Source organism: Pseudonaja textilis, chromosome 1, assembly GCF_049901715.1.
Source record: "Pseudonaja textilis isolate UNSWEBS1 chromosome 1, rPseTex1.2, whole genome shotgun sequence".
Taxonomy (NCBI): Eukaryota; Metazoa; Chordata; class Lepidosauria; order Squamata; family Elapidae; genus Pseudonaja; species Pseudonaja textilis.
The window spans coordinates 122,853,896-122,868,805 of record NC_141990.1 but is presented as its reverse complement, the minus strand read 5'-3'; the positions used below and the strand labels follow the sequence as shown (position 1 = coordinate 122,868,805).

The 14,910-nt window shown below is 42.8% G+C and overlaps 1 protein-coding gene across 2 annotated transcripts in view; it reads right to left on the bottom strand.

Moving 5' to 3' along the window:
* COL21A1 (collagen type XXI alpha 1 chain) overlaps nucleotides 1-14,910 on the bottom strand; it is an 86,478-nt gene that overhangs the window by 69,378 nt on the left and 2,190 nt on the right. The window contains exon 1 of one of the 2 annotated variants that reach the window (XM_087916090.1): nucleotides 1,128-1,209. The exons of the other annotated variant lie outside the window; for it this stretch is intronic. The gene's annotated coding sequence lies outside the window, so the exon portion shown is untranslated. Of the gene's footprint in view, nucleotides 1-1,127; nucleotides 1,210-14,910 lie in introns of those variants that run through there. 2 annotated transcript variants of the gene reach the window in all.

Here is a 14,910-nt window from a genome sequence, read left to right as displayed (position 1 = left end):
CTGTTATTTCAGCAAAACACCCCCTACTTTATTCCCAGGTTATGTTATCCTAAATATAATTAAAGCCCCAGCATGAAGGAATCAAAACTTCCATACTGTTGGGTATATGGATACACCAACTAGGTTTGGGTGAATAAATATATGAACCTAGGTTTAAGTGTTTGTAGCTTTAAGCACCAAACTGCAATGTAATTAGATAATTAAGGGTGCGGTTGCAAGCTGCAATAAAAGGCAGTAGAGAGAAACGTAACCTTCCTGGTCTGCCTGCCTGGTTACTGATCCCTGGTTCCTGGTCCCTGGTTTCTCTGATCTCTGCTGCTTACTGTTTACTACTGTATGAGACGTCTGCTTGTTGGCTACTGTGCTGGATACCGTTTCTACCAAAAAGGACTGTTTACTTGGTGAGCTGATATCCTGTGCATACTCAGCGCTGTCTTCGAGAGAAAGGTATCGGAAGGAGAAGATGTACAAGCAGATAAGGACATTTTATTGACTAGTTTAATGAACTAAGTTACTGGATGGATATATTGGAAAATGACATATGGACTGATTGACAATGCTTAAACTCTAAATGAATTAAATAACTATTTAAAACTACAAACAGTGTTTTTGTCTCCAGTGTATGTATACTCTTGGGCCCAGCCTCTCTCTCATTTGGCTGCCTGGCTTGACTGCTGCTGTGCACTCTGCTTGGGGGTTTGTCCCCAAACACTAACACATACTGTATTCATAGACAAAAACTTATTATTATAAACAGTGGATAAACCCTTAAATGCAGGTGAAATCCTGAAATTCAGTCAATTCCATGGACCCAGCCCACTTCACCAGTTAGAATTCCAGATAAAGTTCAAGATCCTGTGCCACAGAGGATATTTATTTGTCAGCTGCAGTTAAGAAATTCTGAATCCTACACTGCCAGATTCAAAATCCACTTGTTATTTATGAATTTTGTTTATTCTTTATTGCTGCCATAAGAGGCAGTGTCAGCGACATGTGTCATCTGGGAATCATCGAGTTGTTAAATTCAATTCCCCCCTTCCAGCCATCAAGAGGGGATCTTTCTCCAGGACCCAAAGAAATGTTCAGATATAGTTGAGGACAAACAAACCGAGAAACAAGATACTCACTGTACAAGTTGTTCATCTGGTTGTACAGTTCACAGCAATCAGTCAAGTTTCTTCAATTAACCTTAAGGGACTTTCTCCTTATGTATCTAGAAGCCAACTGGTTTCCTGAACACCAAGTGCATGTGTACCGAATCTCACTGAACATATAGTGAGGGAAGAAACAGCAAATTTCTTTCAATTGCACATTACAGCAAGATTGTGACATTAAGTCATTCTGGCAGGAGCTTTAGTCTTAATGAGAAAAGACTCTCAAAGGATATTTATGTAAAAGAACTGTAAGCAGCTCTCGTCCCAAAGCCCAACACATTTATTTGCAGTTTAGAAGAAACTTCTAGGGTCATTCCTATGGATGCTCTGAACCACAAATATATCCAAAACAAAAAGCAAAACGTTCTTCTTAATTATGAAGAGTGCAAAAATCAAAAAAGCTCATACACAGCCAGTCCTCCGGGTAGCAAATGGCAGTTTTGTCTTAGCTTCCTCTTTGCCTCTAATTCTCGTTTTCCAGCCCAAGTTTTCTATTGAGTGGATCAGCAAGACCCAAAACAGTACTGAGTTTGAGATTCTTACTATCCTTTTGCTAGCCTGCTTTCTTAATTTTAAAACCAAAGTCGTATGATTTCAGCCTTTTTTCAGTCTTCCAGAAAATAAGTTAAAGGTCATCCAGAACAGCCTGCGTCCCAAGAGAACATTAATACTTCTCTAATGTTGAACTGTGATGTGGAGAGCTTTCAAAAACCAGGCAATTACATTGCAATTGGCAGACTTGTGGGAACCTATTTTAAAAAGCACTGAGTAGTTGATGAAAAGGCATACAAGATCCAGAGGACCAGCCCTCGGTAATACTTCATTTATTTCTTTGCACAGAATGAAGTGATGTACGTTAAGAAAAGCACCCCTTCTTTCAATTTTTCCCCACTACAACCGCCCTGTGAACACTCAGCTGGCTTTCACACCTAAGGCCAGACTGGAACACAGATAAATAAATAATTAACCTCTAATAAAAATCACCCCTCAGCATAGCCAAACTGAGGGGGAGGGGGGGAACTAGCAGAAATAAAGGACTTGACTCCTTTCCTAAATCTACGTTATTCCTTTTCTAAATCTAGGATATGCTAATCTAGGATAGCATATCATAGATTCAGCGCCCATACAACCACTGGCAACCAATGCGTATTTTCAGCAGTGTAGCAATAGTCGTCAAGTAGCTCACTCAACAACTGTCCTCCTTAGCAAGAGAAATGTTGAGTTCAATTGTGGTCATAAGTCAAGGACTACCTCTATTTCATTACAGGTTGACTATTTTTGAATTTGTGAGTATTTTTCACAACTTTTGACTTGATTCCAAATTTTACTTTGCTGCATTTTCTTGAAATCAATCTTTGAAATTTGAATTTATTTGAACTGAATCTAAGAGCACCTTGTCAATAATTTTCATATGTAGTTTCAAGTTTATTCTGTGAATACAAAAAAGTCAAATGTATTACTTTGGATATGTAACAGCTAAATTCCATTATTTTTTAAAAAAGAGGATGGATAACTAATAACATTTTAGACTGAAGGACACATAAAGTTATTAAAATACTGAAGACTTTCTATCAAAGATAGAAAGTTTTGTATGAACTCCATCATATTTCTGTTTTATCAAATGTCTACATTATTCTATGATTTCTTTTTTAAAAAGCAAAGCAGTACATATTTGCTTGCATAGATAATCTTCCTTAACATATGCATGTTGATGTAACTTTCCTAATATATTCAATTTGGTCTGCAAATGTGCCGAAAACTGCATCACAAAATTTGGCAAAGTGCAAAAACCAGAAGAAAGTGATGTTCCAATGTACACAGTAATCTGGAAAGAGTAAATTAGGCTCATTTACCCAGAAATAGGGTCTGAATAAAGTTCTCCAACATCTGTAGTGGAGCCAAAAGAACCACAATAAACTTTTTTTAAAAGTTGGGAACAACTCAATTTCAATTTTTGTTATGACTCAACAGAGGCCCTTGAACCTACAGACTCCTTGTCTACAACAGAGGAAGTTCCTGTTGTGTTCTCCAGGATTTGATGCAAGGCAGAAGGACTGTGCTGCTAAATGCAATTTGTTCTGGCAAGCTGTACTGACTGCTGAATTTGACCCACTTTAAGATTATGCTATGCCAGATAACATGAAGAATAAACCATTAAGAAGCAAGTGGGGGAAAGCTTTGACCACAACCCAGAGGACTTCTGACTTGATAGGCGCGATTTGTTGGAAACCGTGTGTAAGATAGGGTATATGGATTGTACGGCATGCCAGACTGGCTCATTTAAAATGTTGAGCAGAAGAACTAGATAGATCAGTGGCTTACAGAAACCAGAATTTCATACTATCTATGAAAAAAAAAACCTTATTTTTTTTTAATCCAATGCGAAGAGATTCTACAGGGTTTTCCTACATGCAAGACAAATAAGGCAAGCTGATCAATAAATGGGAAAGAAGGCACTTAGCTCTTCCAAGGGACCTGAATGCTGGCTTGATAAATTCACAGAAGTATTTAATCTAAACCAATATATTCAGTACTAGCTCGATACCCATTCTTCGCTATGAAACTATGTGGTCGGGCTTAGTTTTGGGGGAGGAAAATAAGGGGGGGAAATTCTGCCTCTGCCTACCAGCATCCATCGGTATTCATCTGGCTAGTGTCCTGTCAGTGTGGGAGAGAGTTGAGGGCTGTTTGGAAACTGAAGCAGTATTTGCTGTGTGAGCAAGAAGGAGACAGCAAAGAGCCTGGATGTGGCTTAGCTCAACTGTTCTGTACTAAAGCTGCTTGGTGCTATGAAACTAAAACTTAAACTCCCCCCCTCTGCTTGTGTTTTGCATTTGGAAGATATTTCTTTTCAGGCAGGGAAGGGGAGTAGAACTCCTTAGCATCAGAGCATGTTAATAATAATATGCAAAATACTAATGCTCTGGTGGTCATTTTGAAAAATCCTTTCTTAGTGAAAACCTAGAAGCCAAGAAGAATGTATGTGCCAAATTTCAAGTGCGTAGGCTTTACGGTTCTGGAGATTTTGTGATGATGCGTGAGTGGCATTTTACTTTGATAGATAGATAGATAGATAGATAGATAGATAGATAGATAGATAGATAGATAGATAGATAGTAGATATACAGTATATAGTCAACAATGGTTTTCATTGAGCTGAAAAATCCCATTGTGTCAGTAGACCTATACCTTTGGATCAGTGGTGGGATTCAAAAAAATTTACTACCGGTTCTGTGGGCGTGGTTTGGGTGGGTGTGGCAGGGGAAGGATACTGTAAAATCTGCAGTCAGATGTGGAATTTGCCAGTTTTCCGAACTACTCAAAATTTTTGCTGCCAGTTCTCCAGAACTGGTCAGAACCTGCTGAATACCACCTCTGTCTCTATACAATACAAAATTATTCACTTATAAGATAATTTCTACTCACCTTCAAAATAGAATTGCACAATACATAGTTCAGTACTTTGTGTCTAAGTATACATAATATTTATGATATTATTTACATGAACAGAAGGGAATTGCCACTTGCAATTCTCCAAAAGGTTGGGATGGATAGAATTTATTTATTATTAAATTCATTTGCTGCCCATCTCACCACAGGCTATTCTGTACTTAAAATGGTAGAATGTAAAATTCTAAAAAATATGAAACTAACAATAGTAAAACAATAAACAATGAAAACACAGCAATAATAAAAAATAATGAAAATGCAGCCATATGAATGTATTATAGCAATAAGGATGTAGAGACACTCCAACATCTTCTCTCCCCTCAGATCCATTGAATTTATGAATAAAAAAAATGATCCTAAAGTAAGAACAAGGGAGAGCAATAGCTGCTAGCAAAACTTCATTATGAAGGGCTTTATGGAGAGGAACCAAGTATTACCTCTTATCCTGCCTCAAAGCAAAACCAACACTAAACATCTTATCTCCATAAATATTTACCCTGACCCCAAAGATGATCATTTGTCAGAAACAAGCAGTGAGGAAAATGTTGGATCTGGAAGTGTTCCATATGTGGGTGTTCCTAAGACTGGGAATCTGATCTGAGCAATGATTAGGGGAAGCTAGTATGATGACAACACAAATGGAAGAAGATTTATTTACAGAAAATACAATTTAGGGATAAGCAAAACGTAGCTCAGCCTATCAGAGGGGAAATGAAAGAGCACACGCTGGGTTGTGTGTACTTGGGAAGAAAAGGATCCCTGATTAGCAACCTCTTCGTGTTTTTCTAACTTGGCAACTTTTAAGATGTGTGGGTTTCAACTCCTGGTTGGTGAATTCTGGGAATTGAAATCCATATATCTTAAAGTATGTTAACTCTCTTAGGCAAAGCAGGCAGGCAGAGTATAAACCAAGAGATGATACATAATAAATGTTTAACTCTCTATTTATACCCCATTATCTCCTTGCGGTCATGAAGAATCAGTGCCATTGGAGCCACCTCCACCACAAAATCATGAGGTAACTCAAGTGAAATAACACCTTTTATGCTGGAGCATATTTATATTCTGCAGGTATATTAAGACAGCTGGACTACAGAAAGACACAGAGATTGAGTCTTAGTCCAAGAGACAATAATTTAACAGTTGCTCTGTTGTTTTAAACAGGACTAGTTCCAATGCAATTGAAGTAGTTCTATTTTGCACCAATTCACTTACTTCCACTTTTCATTTCACCTCTTTCTTTGCTCTTTTTTTATCCTATCTTAAAACAATAGGAATTAACCAACATTGAGGACAATCAACACAATTCAGCCAAGATTTTTCAAGCGATAAAAGTAACATTGACTTTTTATTAATCTTGGTTATACAAGACATGGTTCAGCTTCCATGTCACTTACTGCTTAAAAAAACATTTTACTATAAATTTTCCTGAAATACCTTTCACTGTTTCTTCCATATACAGAAGTTTCCTTTTATTGAGCAACCAACCTTAAGGTGCCTTGTGGCCTAATCACTAGATCAAACTGGAAACCTCCCACATCTTTCCATGGAGTCCAGTTGTTCAAATTGAGCTTTTTAAAATGCTTTTCTGAGATTTTGAGGCATATAAGTTGTCAAATATTTTTTTCTCATTTGTGTTGAGCAAGACTTCAAAGACTTGACATATTTAAGTGCTGCAATATCACCTTGGGCAGCCATAACTCCTTGCTTGAAAACTTCCTTGACTTTTGGATCTGATCAGACTGGGAATTGGATGGAGAACCCATATCAAGAGATGACATTTGAATTTGGGTGGCCCAAATGTGACGTTGCATGGTTTGCAACTGCTCTTCGAAAGACAGCTTTAAAAATAGGGTTTCAATTTAAAAATAGGAAGCCATTAAACATAATGACTCAGAACTTGTGCTATTAATTTCCATTCTATTGTTACATCACAGCAGGAGCTAGAGTGCGAAAAGTATAGGAAATTACTGCAAAGTAAAATATTTAGCTGTAGCAAATGTAAAGCAGATAATATTTCAATATTATATAAAGTGCTGAGGTTTTCATTAATCAGCAGTACTATAAGATTGCTTTGTCTCCACTTTTAAGCATCTGGCAATCCAATATCTAGGAATAATTTCAAAAGTAACTGCTTACCCACGACTGTGCCAAAATAACCTTTTTCTCAGTGTTATTTCAATAAATATCCCACCCAGTCCTATTTCAATTGTTAGGTGACTACATTTGCTGGGATTCCTTATGCTTTCTTACTCATATTCTAGGTAGCCAGGGACCCTCCCCAACCAAGATTGGCCAAATTCTGCACAACTATTTTAATGGGCCAACTGAACTCTCCAGTTTATTCAAGACTTGTTATATTTACAATATTTTTACAGCTGCGGTTAAAACCTTTAAGTATCAAATTAAAATCTCCCAGAGGTAAAGCCACAAAATCAATTCTAATGCCATAAGAGTCAAAGCATCATAATTACCAAACTACAGCGATAATATTAGGAAGCTCATAAACATCATCAAGAATCTACAATTCCTACTTCCAGCTAACTATTATGCTTTATAAGAAAAAAGAAAACATTAATAGAAAGTACATATAGCTATTCCTCAAATCCAGTTCCATCTCTTTGCTAATTTAGTGACAAAAATATTTTGCTAAGCCACACACTAGCTGTTATGTCCTGAGGACTCAAGGAGTTCTCACTCAGGTCCACTCACTATATGTGGGCGTTATTTCCCCCATTCCCATTGGTTGGTTCTCCCCAGCAGCCAGCTATAAAAGCAGGCTGCGGGTCCAACCGGTTGCTGATTGCTGCGAGCCAGTTCCAGGCTTGGCAAGCACGGTCAGCCCTTTATTGTAAAATAAAGTATTGTTGCACTCATGCTCTGGTTCAGCCTCTCATTGCTCAAACTTAACACTGGCGACGAGGATGGGATGGCTACCAGAAGCACCTTGCAACCGCTGAGTCACTAGCCACCGATCCGCAGCCCAGAGAGAGCGATCGGCTGGCGATAAGGGAAACGCTGATCCGCAGCCAGAGAAAGCGGTCTGATTCAAAAGTTAGAAGCGCTCTGTAGCCGCTTGTTAGCCCCGCCACGGGGAAAGTGGAAGCGCTGCGAGCCGCAGCCGCTCTGCATTTGGCGCGAAATTCAAACGGGTGTCATTTGAATTTCGAGCCAGTAGGAAACACAGCACAGCGCTGTAGGAAGTCACTAACGCCCACCTTTTGGCGCGAATCAAGACACCTCCAACGGCTAGCAGCCAACATGGTAACCCAGAGAGAGAAAGAGAGGGTAGCAAAAAAAACCTCTCCAGAGCTGATATCACTAGTAACTCACGAGCGCCGTAGTCCCAGAGAGATTTTTTCCGCAGGTAGCCCAGCCGCTCCAGCACCATGAGTTCCAACCCAGTATTCCGGCGTTTAAACCAGACGAAGAGAAGTGGAATCGTATAAGAACCGCTTCAATCATTACATCGATGCGGTCGGCCTGGCGGACGCGGGAGAGCATCGGAAAAAATCCTATTTCCTAATCTACTGCGGAGCCACCGCTTACGATTATACCGCCGCAGCACTCGTAGCGCCGAGAGAATTGAAAACGCTCCGTGGTCCGAGTTGCTTGAGATCCTCACTAACCACTACGCTCCCAGGCCTTCACAAATCGCCAGGAGGTTCACGCTCCGTATGAGGAAGCAATCAAGTAAGGAGACCATCAATCAATATATGGCCGCCCTCAGAACAGCAGCCCTGCACTGCGGGTTTGGAACATACCTGGAGGACATGCTCCTCGATCAATTAGTTTGTGGGGTCAAGGATCTCAACCTGCAGAGGCGCCTGCTAGCAAAAAGACCTCAATCTCGCGCAGCGGTCGAGGAGGCCCTAGCAGCCGAGCTAGCAATGAACTCAGCCACCAAATTCAGGGCCCAAGTGCCAAGCTAGCATCGCTCCCAGTCCATTCCGAAGAGGTGGAAGTGGAAGAAACCCACAACGATGAAAACGACGTCCACCGCCTCACCAACGACAGACGGTCGCAGGTAGGGGCCAAACAAGAATACACCGGTCCACCCAAGCACATCACATTGTGCCTAGCCTGTGGGGGATCACATCAAAGGGCCACCTGCAAGTTTAAAGGAGCCATTTGCAACAACTGCCATAAGAGGGGGCACATCGCGAGAGTCTGCCAAGCCCCCCCAAAGCGCTGCACACAGACCCCCGTCCTCGCACTCGGGACCACAGAGGCAAGTATTAAACTGTCGCACGCACCGCCTTGCCAGGCGTACTTGCCACACTGTTAGTAAAATTTCTCTCTCCGTTTCCCTAGAAGGTAAACCGTGCCACATGGAGGTTGACACAGGGTCAGCGCTCTCAATAATCTCGTGGAACACCCTCAAGAGACTCCACCCCAGCCTATCTACTACCCGGCTTCAGAGATGCCAGTTCGGTCTGAAGGACTACCAGGGGAAGGCCATTCCGTGATCGGCAGAGGCAAGTTCTTTGTCAGTTTTAGAGCTTTTAAAGGCCACCTACCTCTAGTGGTAGTTAACGGCAATCTACCCACCTTATTGGGGCTCGATTGGTTTCCCCACCTCGGCCTAGGGTTAACAGGAGTCCATGCTGTCTCAACCTCAGACACTGACTCCTTATTCGCTGACTACGCAGATGTGTTCAGCGAGGAGCTGGGGTGTTATAATGGAACCCCCATCTCGTTCACCGTTGACCCCCAGGCAACCCCAATCAGATTAAAACCACGTAGAGTTCCATTTGCTATTCGACCAAAACTAGACGCTGAATTGGATAAACTACTAAAACAAGGGGTCATTGAGCCAACAGATTTCGCCAAGTGGCAGACGCCCATTGTCACACCCTTAAAAAGATGGTAGCCTGAGAATTTGCTCGGACTACAAGACAACAATCAATAAATATTTACAAGTTAGCGCCTACCCTGTGCCCGCTCATTCAGCACTTATTGCACACATTCGAACCGGGCAGTATTTTTGCTAAATTGGACATGTCTCAAGCATATCAGCAGTTCCCTGTTGATAACCAAACAGCGGAACTTCAGACCATCGCCACTCACAGGGGTGCCTTCCGATGCAAGCGTCTCCAATTTGGCGTAAGTGTTGCCCCGGGTATTTTTCAATCCCTCATGGAGCCGGATTTTACAGGGGCCTCCCTGGTGTAGTACCCTACTTGACGACATCTTGGTCTCGGCCAGGGACAGACCCCAACTCTTCCAGAGAGTGCGAGCAGTGTTAGAGAGGTTCAGACAGCATGGCCTCAAGTTAAAAAGAAAAATGCGCCATTGCCACTAGACAGGTGGACTTTCTGGGTTATAAAATTGACGCCTCTGGCATTCACCCCCTGGAGTCCAAGGTTAGGGCAATCCACGAAGCTCCCACACCAACCTCCAAAACGGAGCTACAAGCTTTCTTGGGGCTGCTAAACTTTTATGCATCCTTCTTGCCCCATAAAGCCTCAGTAGCCGAACCCCTACACAGATTACTAGACAAAAGTCACCGTGGCACTGGGGGCACAAAGAAGACCAGGCGTTTAACGCCGTCAAATCACTACTTACGCCAGAGGCAGTGCTCATCCAATTCGACCCCAACCTTCCTTTAGTACTGGCAGCAGATGCATCCCCTTTTGGAATTGGGGCGGTCCTTAGTCACAGACTCCCCAATGGCGCCGAGGCCCCCATCGCCTTTTCTCCAGGACACTCTCGCCACGGAGCGAAATTACAGCCAAATAGACAAGGAAGCCCTAGCAGCTGTTGCAGCCGTGAAAAGTTTCACGAATTCCTTTTTGGCCACTTCTTGAACTGGTCACCGACCATAAGCCCCTCCTGGGCCTACTGGCCGGCGACAAACAGACACCTCAAGTCCTTTCCCTAGGATGACAAGGTGGACACTTTTCCTAGCGGCCTACTCATACAAACTTATTCACCGCCCGGGCAAAACTCTATCCCACGCCGACGCTCTCAGTCGCTGCCCCTTACCCGCTCCGGCTGAAGACCCAGCTCCTGTCAATGCCATTTTCGAAATCACCCAGTTGGACCTGCCCATCACCGCCCTTGACATCGCCGCTAAAACCAAGGCAGACCAAACGCTCGCCCAGGTGCTCGACTGGGTGAGGAGGGGGTGGCCGGGAGGCAACGTTGATAACAAATTCGTACCCTTTAAGACTCGCATGCAGGAGCTGTCCAGTTTGCAGGGTTGTCTACTGTGGGGCACTTCGAGTGGTCATTCCGACTCGCCAGTGCACCCGAGTCCTGGAGGCGTTGCACGAGGGACATCCCGGCATTGTGAGAATGAAGGCATTAGCACGCAGCTACGTGTGGTGGCCGGGTCTAGACGAGGACATTGTCAATTGGGTAAGTTCCTGCAGCATTTGCCAGGAATCCCGTCCTGCTCCCCCCATCGCCACCCCTACCAGATGGGAGAGCGCCAGCGCCCTTGGTCTAGAATCCATATCGATCTGGCGGCCCGTGCATGGAAAGATGTTCCTAGTGGTCGTGGACGCTATTCCAAATGGATAGACGTGGCACAGCTATCCCACGACCACCACACTAGCAATCACCAACGTGTTAACGCGCCTGTTCGTTACACATGGACTACCCGACTCCTTGGTCTCCGATAATGGCCCACAGTTCGCATCAGTAGAATTCAGCCGTTTTGCAGCCAACCTAGGCATTCGCCACATTTTCACAGCCCCATTTCACCCTGCGAGTAATGGGTTGGCTGAAAGGGCCGTCAGGACCACCAAAGAGCCCTCGCTAGGTTTGGCAGAGATGACTGGCACCACAAACTCTCACGGTTCCTGATGAGCCAGCACTCAACCCCTGTGCAGTCACCAATAAGTCCCCAGCGGAACTTCTGATGGGCCGGCGCCTGAGGACTGTATTGGATAGACTGCACCCACAATACTGCCCTGACTCTCCTCGCTTCTACTTCGGGGTTAGACATTTTATGTTACAGGAGCCGATATTCGCAAAGGAATTTCGCTGGGGACCCACTTTGGATTCCAGGCGAGGTCATCGCCGTCACCGGGCCGAGATCGTATAGAGTCAAGGCTGGAGGATGGTCGCGTCTGGAGGAGACACATAGACCAACTCAGAAGGCGCCTCAGCAACCTTGCAAACAAGAATCCAGAGTCTCCAGTCGAGGGGAACCGTCTCATCCGCCGCCCAGCCACATCGCACCCAGCGACCAGTCTGCGCCAGCGGCTGTTCCGGTCAGCCCAAACTCGGACAACAGCGCCCAGAGAGTTGACCAGCCTGATCCAACCCACGAGAGCTCGACCCCAGTAACCAACCCGGTGGTTTCGAGGATGCCCAGTCCAGAGAGAGTGTTGGCGACACTATGCCGGCTCAACCGTCACAGACTGATACCGAACAGACAGACAATGTTCCCGAGTTGCGCCGCTCCGGGCGCAACACAAACCCCGTCTACCTCAAGGACTACGCATGTTCGCATCTGGGGGGAAGGGGTGTTATGTCCTGAGGACTCAAGGAGTTCTCACTCAGGTCCACTCACTATATGTGGGCGTTATTTCCCCCATTCCCATTGGTTGGTTCTCCCCAGCAGCCAGCTATAAAAGCAGGCTGCGGGGTCCAACCGGTTGCTGATTGCTGCGAGCCAGTTCCAGGCTTGGCAAACACGGTCAGCCCTTTATTGTAAAATAAAGTATTGTTGCACTCATGCTCTGGTTCAGCCTCTCATTGCTCAAACTTAACACTAGCATTTATCTGGTTTTAACCAAGCATGCTTTGTAAAGCCACCCATTGTGGATTGTAAACTATAAATTAAAATTTAGTGTTAGGAAACTCACTCTATCATGGCATGTTTGATAAACATGACTGGATAAAAGACTGTTTCAGAATAATGTGTGAATCTAGCCTTAAACTAGCCTCCAAGGCAGATTCTAATTTGTTTTCTATAGCAACTCATTTAAAGAAGACATGGATTTTTATTGAGGAGTGAGGTGCGGGACACAGAGTTCCCAGAGGATGCCAAGAAGGTGTGATGAACTTTTTAGCACACTGTGGTGTACGAATCTACACAATTGTGATGCAACAAACCACAGTGCAATTGTACATTAGCACAATGAGTGAAACAGTTCATAACTCCAACACAGAGATATTTACCAAAGACCTAAACTTTAAGACCTACAAACTAAAGAATTTTACAATTACACATTAGCTTCTGGTATGGGACCAAGAATCAGTAGAATTTTTATATGGGCCAATATTTGTTCTTCTCAACCCCCTTAAGCTTCAGGTTTAGCTGGCCTCAAGAGTGAACAAAGATACACTTTCAAACAAAAATGTCCTATTTTGCATTGGAAGAACATTGTATCAGACATTCCAGGACACTGAGGAAAGCTTTAATTAACAGCTCACAGCAGCTCAGTAGCCAATATCAGCACCAGTGTGCCCAAGCAAGAGTCAGTCAGGAACATTAGTAGTTGCTGACGAGTGAGTGCGGCTAATACAAATGATTGAAGCAATGCAGATAAATAAAATTCCCTCCTTCCCAGTATAATTTCTTAAGAATCGGGGAAGGGGTCATTCTACATTTGTAAAGAAGAAAAGATTTTGCACTGGTGGGAAATCCTGGTATAGATACCTACAGATACACTGCTTAAAAGTGCTGGTCCCTTTGAAGATTAGCCATTGGGTGAAAGGTACTATCTGCCTGCTGAATTTTAATTCTTTTTTATACCATCTAAACAGAGCATCTCTCTCCTCTATCCTTCCTTTTCCAGTTACTTCTACTTATTCAGTATCATCACCATCACAGGTTTTGCTCCTCTCTGTCTCTTAGCCCTTCTTCTCAGAGCAGCTATCTCATCTCTTTATCCCATCCTGGTGAAAAAAAGGAAGGAACAAAAAAGTGTCTGGGACAAAAAAATGAATGGTATATGCACACCAAGGAATCGTTCAATTTTATAAATGGAAACCTTACTTTTTAGGCAAATAGTTTGGATTAGTAATTCACTCAGCTAATGTAACTTTTTTTTACCTGATCCTTTGACATACACAGCAATCCCCAAACATCAGCAGGGCTCTAACCCTTCTAGACTTTCATAAGGCATTGAAGACTTTGATCTTCCCACAGTTATTAGAGCCAGTAAGTTAAACCAGCCATGTCGGTGGAGCAATGTGGGTCTGTATGTATTAATGTTGGAATTTTAAGTTCACACAAATTATTAATTCTTAGGTTCTATTGTTATACAGTTTTGTTTGTTGGCTTTAATTCTCTGTGTGCTACCCAACATCACTATCATGACACAAGGTGTCCCAAAGGGGCTTTTTTTTCCTCAAAAGGCAACTGGATTTCTTGTTTTGTTTTTTCTCTCTGAAAACCTTTTGCTGAAGAAGCTTTTGGGATAAGAAGCCAAACGTTTTCAAAGAAAAAACAAAGTCCAGTTGCCTTTTGAGGGGAAAAAAGCATCTTTGGGTCAACCATAACCTGGATGATTATCTCCATACACACAGAGATGGTATTCAGGAGGTTCTGACCAGTTCCGGAGAGCCTATAGTGGAAATTTTGAAATACTGAGTAGTTCAGAGAACCGGCAAATATAATCTCTGACTGGAGATTTTACAGTAACCTTTCCCTGCCACACCCACCAAATTTGAATCCCACCACTGCATACACTTATACCATGACCAGGGTTTTCGATACAAATCATTAATGAACAATGCTTAATGCATACAGTACGAATAAATACAATAAAAAGTGTATCACATATACACATATATTTCATTGGGGTAAATCACAGGATTGATTTTAGTTAGAATTAGCAGCCTTAGCTGACAAAATATAAAAGCTGAGCACACCACAGTTTTAACTGTGTGGGGGTTTTCCCCCCAATCTTTTAGAATGAGAGATCATGTAAAATTCAGGGTTCTGCTCCTTTAAGATACCAATGATGCATTTATGACAATGCATTTGTCCCATACACCAGCGTTTCCTTAGGCATGGGTTGCCCACATGCCAATGATATTATAGAAATAGATATTTAAGTTTGATGAGTTATCTGAGTTCTATAATAATCACTCTTATAATTATCAGTGAACAAGATTGCCCACTTAAGACCAACAGAGTAGCCAAATATATGTTTGAATGGCTTAGGACCTATAAATAATGAAAAAAGACACTGTGAAGTCACCACTTAGCTAGAAAAATGCCAAAAAAAGGACAATCAAAATGTTTAATAGGCTAAAACAATTTCATATGAACAGGATTTCAGCATCTCATTTTTTTTCTTTTAGACAAGACAGGAGACCTCATTTATAATAGTAATAAGGT